The 14,688-nt window shown below is 38.2% G+C and overlaps 1 long non-coding RNA gene and 1 pseudogene across 1 annotated transcript; one reads left to right on the forward strand and one right to left on the reverse strand.

Annotated features, from left to right (window-relative positions):
• Positions 1-5,394: 5,394 nt before the first annotated feature.
• On the reverse strand, positions 5,395-8,221 carry LOC149253553 (uncharacterized). The gene is made up of 2 exons (XR_016267103.1): positions 7,907-8,221; positions 5,395-6,136 (listed from the first exon to the last, which is right to left on the reverse strand). It is a non-coding gene; the product is annotated as an uncharacterized LOC149253553 (long non-coding RNA).
• Positions 8,222-13,292: 5,071 nt separating this feature from the next.
• Positions 13,293-14,311, forward strand: LOC149253554 (uncharacterized; annotated as a pseudogene).
• The last annotated feature ends 377 nt before the right edge of the window (positions 14,312-14,688 follow it).

Genomic DNA, 14,688 nt, shown 5'->3' on the forward strand with positions numbered 1-14,688 from the left:
AAGTGAATCTTTTTTGAAGTCAATTTTTCAAAATTTTATTAATGATGTGAAAACTTTGTAGGATCTTTCATTTAGTATTTTGATGAGACAAGTTGTTAATAATATACAGTTTCTTGAGTTGAATTTTGACAGAAAGATCCCAATTTTAGGAGTAATATATAGTTTCCTGAGTTGAAATTTTACTACCTTGCCTAAAATTTCATCTAATGTTTTCAGTTAAGTACCAAATCCACTACCTTGCCTAAAATTTCATCTAATGTTTTCAGTTGAGTACCAAATCCACTCCGGAAAGAGGGAGTGATAAAAGCACTCAGGTGAGAACCTTTCCAGCATTAGACGATGACACACAGTAGCTATCAGCTCTTGTGGCCCAATCTCTGCCTTGAATCGGGTGCCTATGATTGCCTCGTAGTTTTATCAGTTGCGTTGCATGTTCTGGTGTATCTTGCAAGTATTGTTTTGACTATTAACAGAACTCTTGATTTTGAAGATGAATCTTGATGTAGATTTGAAACATCAGACTTATAAAAAGATGTATAAAGATGCCTTAATAAAAATAATAAATCCCGGTGTGGATTAGAACTATAAAGATGTTTTTACTAAAATGTCTTATCTTTACGAAGATGTTGTATGAAAATAATAAATCTTGATGTGGAACATGGACCTGTAAAGATGTCTTATGTGAATTATCATAAGTTTTGGAAAATATTTATTTATAAAAGTTATCATTATTATTATTATCTAATTTTAATGTAAGGTCACTGCTAAGTCATATATCACATTGGTGTATGCGACTTTTGTTTGTGAGAGAAGAAATCCATTTTTACTCAGTGATTTGACTACTAAATCTATTAGGACATACATATTTTTAGAATCTCATACATTAAACCATATGAACCTCAAATATGTTTATAATTCCTGAAATTGTTTGTCTTTCTAATTTTTGGAACTGGTTTATCTCCACCTAATTCAATTCACAATTTCCATTAAAAAAAAAACAAAAAGAGAAAAAAGTGATTGTAATGTAATGTTTCAATACTGTTGCATACACTGCACATCAGAAATCTAATATTGCTGGGCATTTATTAGGTCAAAACTGCACAACATAAATCTAATATTGCAGGGCATTTATTAGGTCGTTTTGAAATATCACTGTGACTCTCAGATCTCTTGGATCAGGAAGAATACCAGAGCTAACTGATGAGTTAAGGAGAATCCAAAACCATGGCTAACATCCAAAGTCAGGGAGACAAACACTCTTTAGACTGCATCACATTTCATGCAAAAATTAGTTATTCTACCGAAGGATAAACCAAACAAAATTAACCTGAAGAGCTGTCAAGCCAAATTGTGGTAGAGGACTCATCCTCTGACACTTGCTGATGCTGAGGATGTGCATCCTCTAAGTCTTATCACTGATATTTGATTTTCTGTTATTTTTCAAGGATGTGCATTCAGACTTGAGGTAGCATAAAAATAATCAATTTCAATCAAGATATTTTGTCATGTTAAAGTATTCTAACATGAATCTATTTTGTTGTTGTCACTATGCAGTGCTTCTAAGCCCACGGAATGGTGGAAAAGTGGACACTGTGCATTGAAGTATCATGCCGCCCCAATCCGGGTCCAGCATCTTTAAAAATTGTCCTTCACAATGGGGCAAAAAATCATGTGATTTATAGAATATGGGAAGTGCAGGGAAAGACAACCAATAACGAAGCATACTACATTACACTTGTTGCAGGTTTAAAAGAGCCAAAACACAATGGGGTGAATAACATAACAGTGCTGACAAACTCAGAATTAATCTGTAATCACATGGAAGGCATCTACAATGTTCGTGCAGACAATTTGAAGCCCCTCTACAGAGAGGCAAAAATCTGGAGTGCTCGATTTAATTCTTTTTCGATAAAGCACGTTGCGGAGATCCATAAAATCTTTACTGATCTAATGGTTGGAGCAATCTCAAGTGTAGATGCAGGTGCCAGAGATGATTCAGGATCATCGTTCATTCCACTGGCAAACATTGATCAGCATCAATATAGGTCTCGACTATGTGTATACACCATGGTTGTCATTTTTATTGGGATTCTCATACTGTGGTTCTTTCAGTAAAGTACTCGTTAATGTACTTTTTTTTGGTTTTGTAATATCATTCACCTTGGATGTCCAATCATGTTATAACTGAATTCATGTGTCCAATTATGTATATTATATTTGATGTGAACTAATTATTCTTAACCTACTGGTGATTCTGAAGGCCATCCACAAGTTGGCAAATGTGTGGATCATTGCTTTCAGTGCATATGAATATGTGAATGTTTGATTGGTTTTAATTATGTCCATTTAATATTTTTCAAACTTGACTAGACTACTATTGGACATGGAATTATAACTCCTCAGCTTAATAATATGTATGCACAATCTTCTTCAAGCATCATTCATGATTGCCTATTAATACTTGGAGGGTACCAAAGGCTCATAGTTACCTTGTTATCTACACCTGTTAATTCCATCCACATACTTGCAGCTGCTCCATAAAACAACACAACTATCTGCACAAGCAATCTGATTTCCTTCATTTGAAGCATTTTTGTTGAGTAGGGTTTGCAACACAAGCAATTCTAGGTAATGTATCCTTTCTTTTCCTTGCTTTCCATACTATATGCACTCACCACATATTTATTTCCTTCAACTTGTTGCTTGACACGAAGTTGGAATCCTTAACACCTACATATAAACTTAGAATGGTGATCACTTGGAACATGTAAGTATTAATTCTCTTTTTGTTTCTTTAAGGACAACTGTTTTATAGCCAGGTTCAAGCATGTTTGCAAACCTCTGGTCGTCTGATGATAACCATTCTTCGACATTTGGGTGAGACAACCGTCACAACTGAACTTTAGTAACATTCATGTTAGACCTCTTATTTCTTGTAGGTTAATCAACCTCCATGCATAATTACGCTACTCTCAGTGCATGGATGCCCACATTATCATGGAATAGCATTAATGATCCACAACTTCGTTAGAATAAATTTCTGCAAGAATACATTTCATACATAGAGACTACTCACTCAGCTCAAAGAGTCCACTTATTTCCTTTCAACATGTCAATTTACTTGTTTTTCCTAGAAGTGGGGAAACAGCAACCAAATGGTAATAGTTTGTTTACCTTCAATGGCAATCTTCCCTGATCTTGCTGGTTCTTCATGAAATGTTTTCCAAAGGGGTAAGACTACACACTCAAAAGAAGCATGAAAATGCATCATAAATTTGTATGTGTCATATAATAAGAAAATACATGATAACCTGTGAAAAGGCTCATGCTCAAGTGAGATAAACAATGGATCGGATTAGCTATTGATGAGGCCAAAACATACAAATTGTCAACTCTTAAATCAGAATTCTAATCTAGGTAAGAAAGAACAGAAAAGGCTTCCTTCTCTGTCCAAACACAGAGTCATGTCTTGTGCAGAGGCCCCACAATCTACTCTATTACCACGTTGAAAAACATCGTAAGCACCAAAAATGAAAAGAGGGGCATTGCATTTATGTCTTCAAATAATAGAGCCTATAGATAGTTGAAATATGTTCATAACCTTTATTGCAGTTACATAGTTCCTTCATGTCATTACCTATTTCTGACCTAATTTTACACTATCATTACCCACTAAATTAAATAAATTTGAATGTTCAACTGCTCTGCCAAAATAAAAGTTATATTCACCTATCTGTTATTTTGTGAAATAAGATAGGAAATTTTTTGAGTTATAAAGATGAGCAGTCTTCAAGGCAAGCGCAGAGCATTACGTATGGATGTGCTTTATGAATAGAAACCCTGAAAACATAAGCAGAATCATAATATGTATTGAATCTGTTAGATGCGAATGAGTTGTAGCAAAAGAAGCTTCATTTAATTGGAGCAGTGGTAACCATAATTCAATGCTTGTGTAAAATATTTGTATGGTTATTGTATTTTAGGTATATCGTTTTGTACATATTTCTAATATCTCTCTTCAAAGATGTACTATTTTATCACTGATGTAACATATAAACTCGTTAATATGCTGCTATGGTATGTTGGATGCTATTTTTCTTGAAGTTTTTGGCAGAGGATGTTGTTTTTAATATATTGTCCTGTGCACACCACTTGTTGCGGGTTGCAGAGCACTTGTTTATTGGTGTGGCACTTGTTTATATATAATATGAGGATGGCAAAGAAAGTTATATACCAGTATTTTAACAGAGAACAGGGAATCGAAGAAACCACTAACAGAACCTAAAGAGGGAACTGAAAAACCAGTCTGCAAAATTAGCATAGTGGTTGGGTTTTAAAACCTTGTTTCAAAATGGAAAAGAGGGGCAAGGGTAATTGAGTTGAAGGGCCTGGAGATATATATTAAAAAGGCACACGGATGGGGGCACTAAAATTTCAACCTGCGAACAATATCTTTTCATTCAGTTAACAAGTAAACAAATCATTAAAAAGTCATGTGCCCTGTGATGTTGTCGTAACTTGTAAAACTGTCGTTCAATATATGTGTTATATCAATATATGAGAACAGGGTATAGTCCTGGTTGATTTATATATATAATGTTCTGGCCAAACTGAAAAGGAAAAATATTCACACAAACAAGATTGTAAGTGAAATAAGCCGTTAAGAAATCATATATGTAGCTGAATAAATTCGGTTGTAAGTAATATTGAATCAAATTTACAAGAGGGGTGAGTGTTAGCTCTGCAGCTAATGTCCAATTGCCCTTTTATCATACATTTGTCACAAAGTTGTGCAGTAAACATACTACTACAACTGGGACAGCAAGCTGCTCCTGCCTTAGTAGAAGTCTACTTATCATCAAGGATGTAAAATGTTTCTCAAGTACTGATCTATTAAAAAGTCATGTGCCCTGTGATGTTGTCGTAACTTGTAAAACTGTCCTTCAATATATGTGCTATATCAATATATGAGAACAGGGTATAGTCCTGGTTGATATATATATATATAATGTTCTGGCCAAACTGAAAAGGAAAAATATTCACACAAACAAGATTGTAAGTGAAATAAGCCGTTAAGAAATCATATATGTAGCTGAATAAATTCGGTTGTAAGTAATATTGAATCAAATTTACAAGAGGGGTGAGTGTTAGCTCTGCAACTAATGTCCAATTGCTCTTTTATCATACATTTGTCACAAAGTTGTGCAGTAAACATACTACTACAACAGGGACAGCAAGCTGCTCCTGCCTTAGTAGAAGTCTACTTATCATCAAAGATGTAAAATGTTTCTCAAGTACTGATCTATTATGAATCCCGGATCACCACCAGCAATGTTCTGAAATGAATCTCTGTAGATGTATCAAGCTTCATCAATCAAATGGATGCTGCCACCATTGGAGCAAAGTGCTGGAAGATGATTGATTTTCAAGCTGAGCTGCAGAGGCTGCAGTGCCCAACCATTCATCTAGTTCACCTCTTGGCTGCAGCTCTTCCCAACTGGCAGTTTGCAAGCTGGCAATGCATTTTTCTTCTCTGAATGGAATCTCCTTGATGGAGTCTAAGTTTGACAGAGGTTTATCTGAAGTTGGTGAGTTACCTCTTGAAGATCTCACAACAACTCGCTTATCATGAGGAATTGCAGACCAATTAGGCCAGTCAGCAACATCTCCAGATTTACAACCTGCAGCCAGTGCCATCACTCTCTCCAGATTTAATTGGAGCAGTGGTAACCACTGTTTAATTGAAATTATATGTTCACCGAATCAGGTAATTCCTTTCCCACCAACCAATGTAACTTTGCTCCATTGCAGTGATTATCAATCCACACTTCTTAAAGGCAAATGGTGCAAGTGCAGACAGCAAGTTAGCATAAAGCATTGCCAACAAATTTCACCAACCACTAAGAAGTTCAAGTTATTCAAAACTGTCCCAAGAGATTCACACATAATTTCTCACTGAATCAGGTTCTAAAAGGAATTATGTTCCCTGTCAACCTTTTAAATTCGCAAGATTTTCGAAACTGCTCTGTAATTTTCTGAATTGCTTTGCTTTGTATACCGCTTGAATATCCATCCACGTTCATCAGATACTCACCAGAAGAATATCCATCCTCGGCCTTGGAAATGACACACACATCTGCAAAGACATCAGATATATTCAACAATTATTTACCTGCTCCAAAAAATATAGAAATTTCTTTAGATAAATGAAAAACTCGACTGACTGAAGCCTCCATTTTTCTATAAATTACGCAGGCTAGCATAATGACGAATCAAAGCAGGAGTGTTAATAGTAATAAATGTTATGGGTGGTGTATTTGAGTGTATCTATGTATCATTTCAGTGCAGAAGAGAGCAGGTAAAAGATGGATATCAAACTTAAATGGCTGTTGGAATGAGTAGATTTTATGTTATGCTCAGTTTGGAACTTGAATGCCTCAGATTAGAAGATCCAGGACATCCTTTAGATTTTAGTTTCTAAGAGGGTCTATCACCATGCAAATAATAATAATATAAACTAGAAACTGTGTAATCAATGGTTTTCCATCCCATGCATTAATCTCTGAATGTGTCACTAGCAAAAAACATTGATTGCATCCAATGGACATTTTTGTCCTAATAGCTGAAGAGATGAAAACGACCTTGAATGAATAGCATAACCAGAGTTTTTTAGAACGTGGTTAGACCTTCAAAGGGCTAACCAGAAGAATATTTGCTGAGATTATGAAATTTGTAAATATAATGTTAACACTGAACAGCAGACCTAGCTTATGTGAACTAGAAATTGGTACATGTACAACTCTTTTGCCCTTTAAAATCTCCCCCCTTTTCTCAATGCATTGATTTGCTGATGAGGATGCTTGTTTGTTAAGCTGAACTTTCTTGTATTTTTATGCTTTTTGACATGGCTTTTACTACTAAATTTCTTCGATAAAATGTATAGTTAGTAAGTCTTGTGTAGTTAATGGATTCGTTGGAGTAAATCTTATTTGTATTCCAGAAATTAAGTTAGTTAGAAATGAACGGTAGTGATGAACCATTATGTGGTTGGGTAAGAAAATATAGTCTGACATAACTGCAAACACATAATAAAATTTTCTTGTTCCTGTGTTTCTTGCTTCTTATTTTGAATGTCTATTTCTATTTGTATGTGAATTTGCTATTTTATTGCTCCTGTTTTCTTGCTTCTTATCCTTCATGTCTAGATTATTTCTATTTGTATGTGCATTTGTTTTGGGCTGTGAATGGCAACAGGATTATTCATCCACTGCCTGTAGAATACCCTTTGCTTTTTCCTTTTGTCCGTTCAATCCGATCTAAAATGCTGGGGCTTATTGATTTCTTCTGTGCAGATGCAAGAGGTTCCATGCAATGGGTTCCCACCAGTTTGTTTTACGAAAAGCCTCCACCTCGGCGTTCTCTGTAAAGGCATCTAGCTGGTGCGATGGAGCTCATCGCTTCATAAAGAAATGCGCAGATTCTGGAAATGTGGAGGCTTGTTACACCCTCGGGATGGTAAGCTGAGCTTTTTCCTCTTTTTTGGCTTTAAATTTTTGGTAACAGCTGCCACCTCAATGTTTAGCAAGCCCTTTTGTCGGACAAGTTTTTAAAAATTATTTGGGCTTCTTGCAGATTCGATTCTACTGTCAGCTGGTTTTCGCGAATCCGCTGGGTAGTGCAGGGTTTTAGCGGCAGGAAGGCTTGTGGATTTGAGTCACAAGCTCATGGAAAGGTTCAAGACTTTTTTCTCTGGGCAAAGAGATATAACCAAAAAACAACAAAGGGTTCACGTAGGGTTTACAACTTTCCTGTGCCCCTGAAATCAGCGGTCTTTAAAACAGATTTGCAACAAAATGAATGTTTAAAACCACGACAGATCATTTGCAGAGACGGTGCAGGAATATACCAGGAGGTTGCAGCGCTTCAGTCCGGCGGGTTGCGGGTTGCAGAGCAGAGGGATTGCGGGTTGCAGCGCTTCAGTCCGTCGGGCACTGGGTTGCAGAGCACGGTGGTTGTGGTTGCAGAGTTTCGGTGGCGCGCGAAATGAGTTACGGGAATTATGTTATTGAGTTTTGAGTTTTGGGTCGTGTGGTGGGTCCCGCGTATGTCACCGGAAACGCGAGGTCGCCGGCCGGAGTCATGTATGCATCCTATGCCATCCTGCCTGACGTGCTGCCCATACATAGCTGGCAAGGGCATTTATGACTCTATATATGGCTGGTTAGCCCTGAGCATACATAGTATGCGAATTTATTGTTATTTAATGTAGTCAATAATAATAATATAATCTAATTCAAAGTGATAAGGATGGTCATTGTTTAGTAATGGGTCATGGAGGTAATTATTCAAACTTGATTACTCTTAAAGGCAAGAGGCAATAGTGATTAGAGCTTGAGCCTGCATAACCCACTTAATGAATACAACCAACATTAATAATTGGAACTTGAACCTCTGTAGTTCACATGGTGCACATGCATTCAAACATGTCAATCAATGCATGTAACCCCCATAGAGAATAGCTACAAGACTCCATGGCCTCGTGCATACTAGCACAATTGACGATATAGTTGTCTAAGTGGGCTCCTTGGGATCTCTTATAGTTGCTCCCTTTCATTGTGTTCATCAACTGCCATAACATAAATAGAGAGGAGGTGCGAAGTTTTTCTTGGAGTGAGAATAGTTGCCTATCAACTCATTTGCATTTGATGGCCATTTTTGTTTTCCTTTTCTCTTGGGGATGGAAGGTATAGAATTCAAGTAGAAATATCGATGAATCCTAATCTCGATCACGAAGGGTCAGAATCTCGCTTATGAAAAGAAAAACAGGATCTTGCTCACGATCCCTGTAATATTCCTAAATGGAGATAGTAAGTGGAGATATTAAGTGTAAACAGAAACATGCAATTCCTAAATGGAGATATTAAGTGTAAACAGAAACATGCAATTGACAATGTGATTTAAATTTCCACACACCCACAAATTACAATTATGCACAAGAGAAATGAGCGGGCAACTAAGTCATTTTATTAAACAGTGGAGGAATAACAATTATGCACAAGAGAAATGAGAGGGCAACTGAGTCATTTTATTAAACGGTGGAGGAATAGAGTACAAAATAGTTAGAATAATGGCACCTAAGCTTGCTGTAGCAAGCAATGACAAGCCCAGGTTGCAATTCTGTTGTCCAAGCGATGAGTAAGTTTCCCACAATTGCTCTGCACCCACCCATCAATTTCGGCCACTGCTGCAACAAGGAATTGGTTCGGTGGTCCGATTCCTCTGATAATTTGGTTGGTGCCTCTCCTAATTTTTCCACACAAGACACAGAAGGGAATTGACCCCAATCCCAACCACTAGAAAAACCACAAAAAGTGTGAGTTGCCAGTCACAATGGCTGTATGCATTGCCTGAAGGAAATTGTTGGGGCTGCTGCAAAGTCCCGGAGGGAATTGACCCCAATCCCAACCACTAGAAAAACCACAAAAAGTGTGAGTTGCCCAGTCACACTGGCTGTATGCATTGCCTGAAGGAAACTGTTGGGGCTGCTGCAAACTCGCGGAAAGCTACAACAATCTCATGCCCAAAAATTCTCCCAAAATATCCCCTTAAATCTCCAATCTACCACACCCCAACTTCCTTGTGAGCCTTGACCCAACGTCCCACTATACAAAAAATCCCTGCACAGGTCCCCGAAGTCAAAAATTAGCTCTGCAATACTCCACACTCTCCACACTCTCCAGGCTGCAAACTACTCAAATCTTCATCAAATGACACTCCAAACCAGCCACATATTTACCAGAATTTATCTCCCTCTCCAGCTGACTTCCCCAAGAGGTGTGAATTCTACTCTGCGTCCTAGAACTCGCAGAACTAGGCACAGATCACTAGTCCCTGCTCCAAGGGACTCACAAAGGTGCTAGGGAACTCCCCTAGGGTAGCACTCTAGGTCCACCACAACATGAGAGATCTCTTCCCAGAAATCTCCTTGTGCTAAGGAGCACTATGTTAACAAGGCTGCACAACTCAAACAACCAACTTGGTTCAGATATGAAATTGTCAAAAGCCCCAACTGATGTACTCCACCTTCTATTTATAATTCTTGCCTCCCTTTTCCTCTTGTGGGCCCCTCATTCCACTAATTCAACCTCCCTCCTTTGTTCTCTCTCCACAAGTTGAATTTCGTACGGGTACGTATTCCTTGATGGGTGACCCCCACAAACTACCAAAACTTAAATTTTTACCCAAGCTCCTAAGTAAATGCCAAAAATTGCTGCCAAGTCCAAAACTTACCAAAATTGGAGTTCCTCCTGTTGTCACTCGGATTACACAGGCACTGCGACAATTGCTCAGGACGGGGGCTTCACTCTGATCCCCTACCACTCTGTTCTAATTGTCTCCCAACAATAGGCTATGGGGGATAGTCCCTATGGAAATGAGGTGGAAGAAAACAAGCTAGTAACCAACTTGTTCGGGAGACATAGTTGAGTGGCCTAGCTACTTGGTAGAATCTAACAATATTAAAGATTTGATTAGATTTAATATTGAGAACAATGCCTAATGGAGTCAAAACTTCTTGCTTATTAGAAATTGTAGCCAAGTAACCAGATGGACAACTTCCGCTTATATGATGAGCTAACCTATATGAAAATGCAACTCCTAAGAACTAGATGTGATGAAAGGATCTTGGTTAATTTTACATTAAATGCCTTATCTAAGTTGAACTTTTCCCTTAATTGTGAGAAACAGTCTTCAGAGTACGCTATGAGATGGGAGCCAACAGGATGCAGGCAATGACCTGATTAACGATACCTCCCCCTATGTTCCAACCACCCCATGTCGACCTCCGGCACTGCAAACATTATGTCTCTGACGACTGCAAGGTCACATTGTTAACTACTAAGAAGGGCTTTATCCCTCAAGCTAGATGAGAGAGGGTTGTTGTAGGAGTGTCTATCAACCAAGCTTATGCTTGGAGGTAAGTTATTAAGTGAAAAACTAAGACTAGAAAGCTTATGCAATGATTATGAGTGAAATCACTTGAGTTAAGATTGTTTTAGTGTTTAAGTATGTTAAACTCACATGGAATGCAAACAGCTAATGTAAATGATAAGCATTAGATTGCATATATTATTGACATGATATATATTTATAGTACATGGTGTCACCTTTGGATTCATATTCCAAGTGGTCTCTTGGACTCTAGTGGCTGTTCACATTCCACACCAACCCATAGAGGATTAGGTGTCCAACATTCCCCCCTTAATCCGAACGAGTATGTATGAATCCAAGAAGAGAGTTGTAATACAAAATGTGCAAAATTGCATGGCAACACTACGCTGAATGTGCTCTCTGAAATGTTGGTATAAGGGGGGTGGTTTAAAGATGACCACCAACACTAGAACGCTTAGTGCAGTTCCCGGAAATCTTCCAAATTTGGCATGAAGTTGAGGTCTTCTACTAGAGGAAGTGCTCCCCATGTTTTGAAGAGGGAAACCTTCAACCTTGAAAGGGAGGTCTCACCCCACATAAAAAGGAAGAACTGTAACCTAAAAAGGGAGGTCTCAACCTGTGATGGTTTAAGGATGACCACCAACTCTAGAATGCTTAATGTGATTCCTGGAACTCTTCCAAAACTGGCAAGAAGCTGAAGTCTTCTGCTAGAAGAAATGTCCCCAATTCTTTGAAGAGATGTCTCAACCCCGCATAGATGGTTTAAGGCTGATCACCAACCAAAGGCATGCTCAGGGGCATCTTTGTCTCTCGCTACAACTCTGAATCTAGTATGGCAGGTTGTGGATCAAGCTCACTTGATGTGGATTTGAAGATGACCATCACTTCCCCCGTGTGAGATAAAAGGTGAGATGATGGAGAAAACTCAACTACAAGACTGTTCAATACTCTAGAACAAGTTTGGACATATCACTGACATATCTTCTTGGCTGTTGAAGCCCATTGCCAAGAAGCGATCCATCCAAGATGAACCTTTGTTCTTGCAGGAGGCTTGTTTTTGAAGCATCTGTGTGAAGAATGAGTACGCTGACCACAATGCTTGCAAGGATGAAGATCAAAACAGTGATCTTTCACATGGCCAACTCTGTCACAATGTTGGCATTTAACAGTCTATTGTAGTTGCTATGGAAAAGGATCAGAATTTGAAACAGCTGAAGGTGAAATGTCATGAAGAAATCTAGCACTCTGAAACTGGATGGGATTTGAGTAATCTAGAATGTGAAAGGAAACCTCATTATCATATCCAAGACCTATTTTGTGCTTTTTATGGACAAGCTCTTCCCAAGTTCTGATGACCGACTTGAGAAGTGCTTGCTAAATTTCTACATCTAGATGTAACTTTGCTGCTTTATTAGGCACTAGATATGAATCAACCTCAATTTTATATTCTTGTTGTTGAGGGGAATATGTCTCAATGTTCTGAACAGAAACAGGTTTAGAATGATGACTCCATTGTTGTAAATCTTCTTGCTGGAATTGAGATTCTAGTTGCAAAAACTCGATCTTTTCATGTGCATGTTGCAAACAGTTTCGAATTTGAGAGAGAGAGGCTTTACTGACACTTACCATACCATCAATAGTGGAAAGTATCAGAGTGTTCAACAACTCTAATGCATCATCAAGACTGACCATTGTCTCAGAATAAAGGCTCAAAGTAAACAAATAAGCGTCTTATTTTCAAGAAATTTGTGCGAGTCGTCCAAAAAATATTTAAACCAGACTAATAAGCAATTTGAGTATTCCTTCAAAACTATAATTCTTTCTTGCCCAAAACTTGCAAGGAGCCAACAAACTAGACAATGCAAGTTGGTTCTTGGTGGAGACTTATATATCTCAATACTAAAGAATGCCAAAAGATCAATATTTGTTCCTAATGGAATATCATTTTATGTGCTGTCTGGACTCTTGGAATGGCAATAAATTTGCATTTAATGCACATATAAACTTTATCAACACCAATGCACATTACTTATTCAATTCAAACTTGTATAGAGACCTTCCCGATGTTCACAACTTATGCACAACATTTCATGACTAGTCCAATGACCAACCAATACATGCCATCAAGCAGTAAAATATCAACATGCAAAGATGTAGAACACTTCATCTCGAGTGTAGGTGTTATAAAATTGACGAGGGTTGTCCTTATGGCCTCAGCTGCCAGTACAACACATACTATTCAAATAATATTAAAATTGACTATAAAATGGCTCCATTATGCCACATTACTTGAAAAATCCACCGTCAACATATGCATAATACATCAACACATTCCACGCTCAATGCCAAGTTTTGAACAATACGTACAACAACGCTCAACCCACATATATGAAGCACCATTCAACAATGTATTCGCAGGTTCCAAACAAGTATGGTCTTAGTCATTCAACGCTCCATTCAACGTTGTGTCAATGATCTATGTCTTCACAAGAAAAGATCTTCTTGCACCACTTGGATAGAACACAGTCTTGTTGCGTGATTTTAAAGAGTTTGTTCGTGAGCAAAACAAACAAGCCATCACTATCTCTTTCTCGCCTAGTTCATTACATGCATGCCGAAAAATTGAAAAACTCAGAAAAATACCTGTCACTGAACATGTTCCGTCTGCCCCTCCTCCAATTGTAGCTATAATAGAAAGTGAGAGCGCGAAGGTTCCATCCAGAATTACCCAAGGAAAAAATGAGGGAACAAAATCACAAAAGTCCGAGGTGGTGAAGCCTTGGCATGTCTATACAACGGAGCAAGCCCAAGAACTGAAGCGAGCAGTGCTGGAGTCCACAGACTCTGCGCTTCGATCAGCAAGGGACCAAGTTGGGGAATCGCATGCGGGTTCTATGTAGCTTCTAGCATTGATCTTCTTCTTATGAGAAGTCCAAGAAGGTTTTCATTTCGCCATACCATTGGTAAATTCCAAAGTGAAGAGTCTTTGCTTGCAAATGCAGAGAACATGGTGAAGGACTTCAGACAATCAGTTGAGCTACTGAAGAACAAAAGCAGAAAGTTGCAGTAGAGGGCAACACTTGCTGAAGAAGAGATGAAACAATGTCAAATAAAGCTCAAGAATGCACGGAATCAGATTCAGAGTCTTGTGCGTTCTGTGTACAAAATTGAATCTCAAGCAACAGGTCGAATGGATAGTCTCAGAGAAATTCCTGGAAGGGAAGCATTAAGGCTTCGTGCAAATGTTGCATTGATGGCCTATGAGGTTAAAACAACAAAGGAGTTATTAAATGTGGCCTCTCTACGCATTTCATTTCAGCCATCCACTCTGGTTTTCTTCTTAACAATAATTGTTATCTGACAGGATGCAACATTGCATGCAAAGGAATGGTAGAGCTCAAGTGCGCAAGAGTGTTAGATTGCCAAGGAAGATAAAACATCCAAGCGGAGCATTTTCAACGCATTTACGCAGTCAGATTATCAGTCCAACGCAGAGGACAAAGTATAATGTCTTTTGACAGACAACAATTTTTTAGTGGAGCATTAGGAAAGGTGCATAATGAGAATTCTCAAGTTCTGACATTAAAGATAATAGGGCAGAACTGACAAGCACAAAGATGTCATAAAACCACTGGCTCAAACAAGATTGAGCTGGTTAGGAACATACCAGCTCTGATACCATGTTAAACTCACATGGAATGCAAACAGCTAATGTAAATGATAAGCATTAGATTGCAT

This window comes from Pinus tabuliformis, chromosome 7 (assembly GCF_031772625.1).
Source record: "Pinus tabuliformis cultivar Carrire ecotype Pingquan chromosome 7, CPIR1, whole genome shotgun sequence".
Classification (NCBI taxonomy): Eukaryota; Viridiplantae; Streptophyta; class Pinopsida; order Pinales; family Pinaceae; genus Pinus; species Pinus tabuliformis.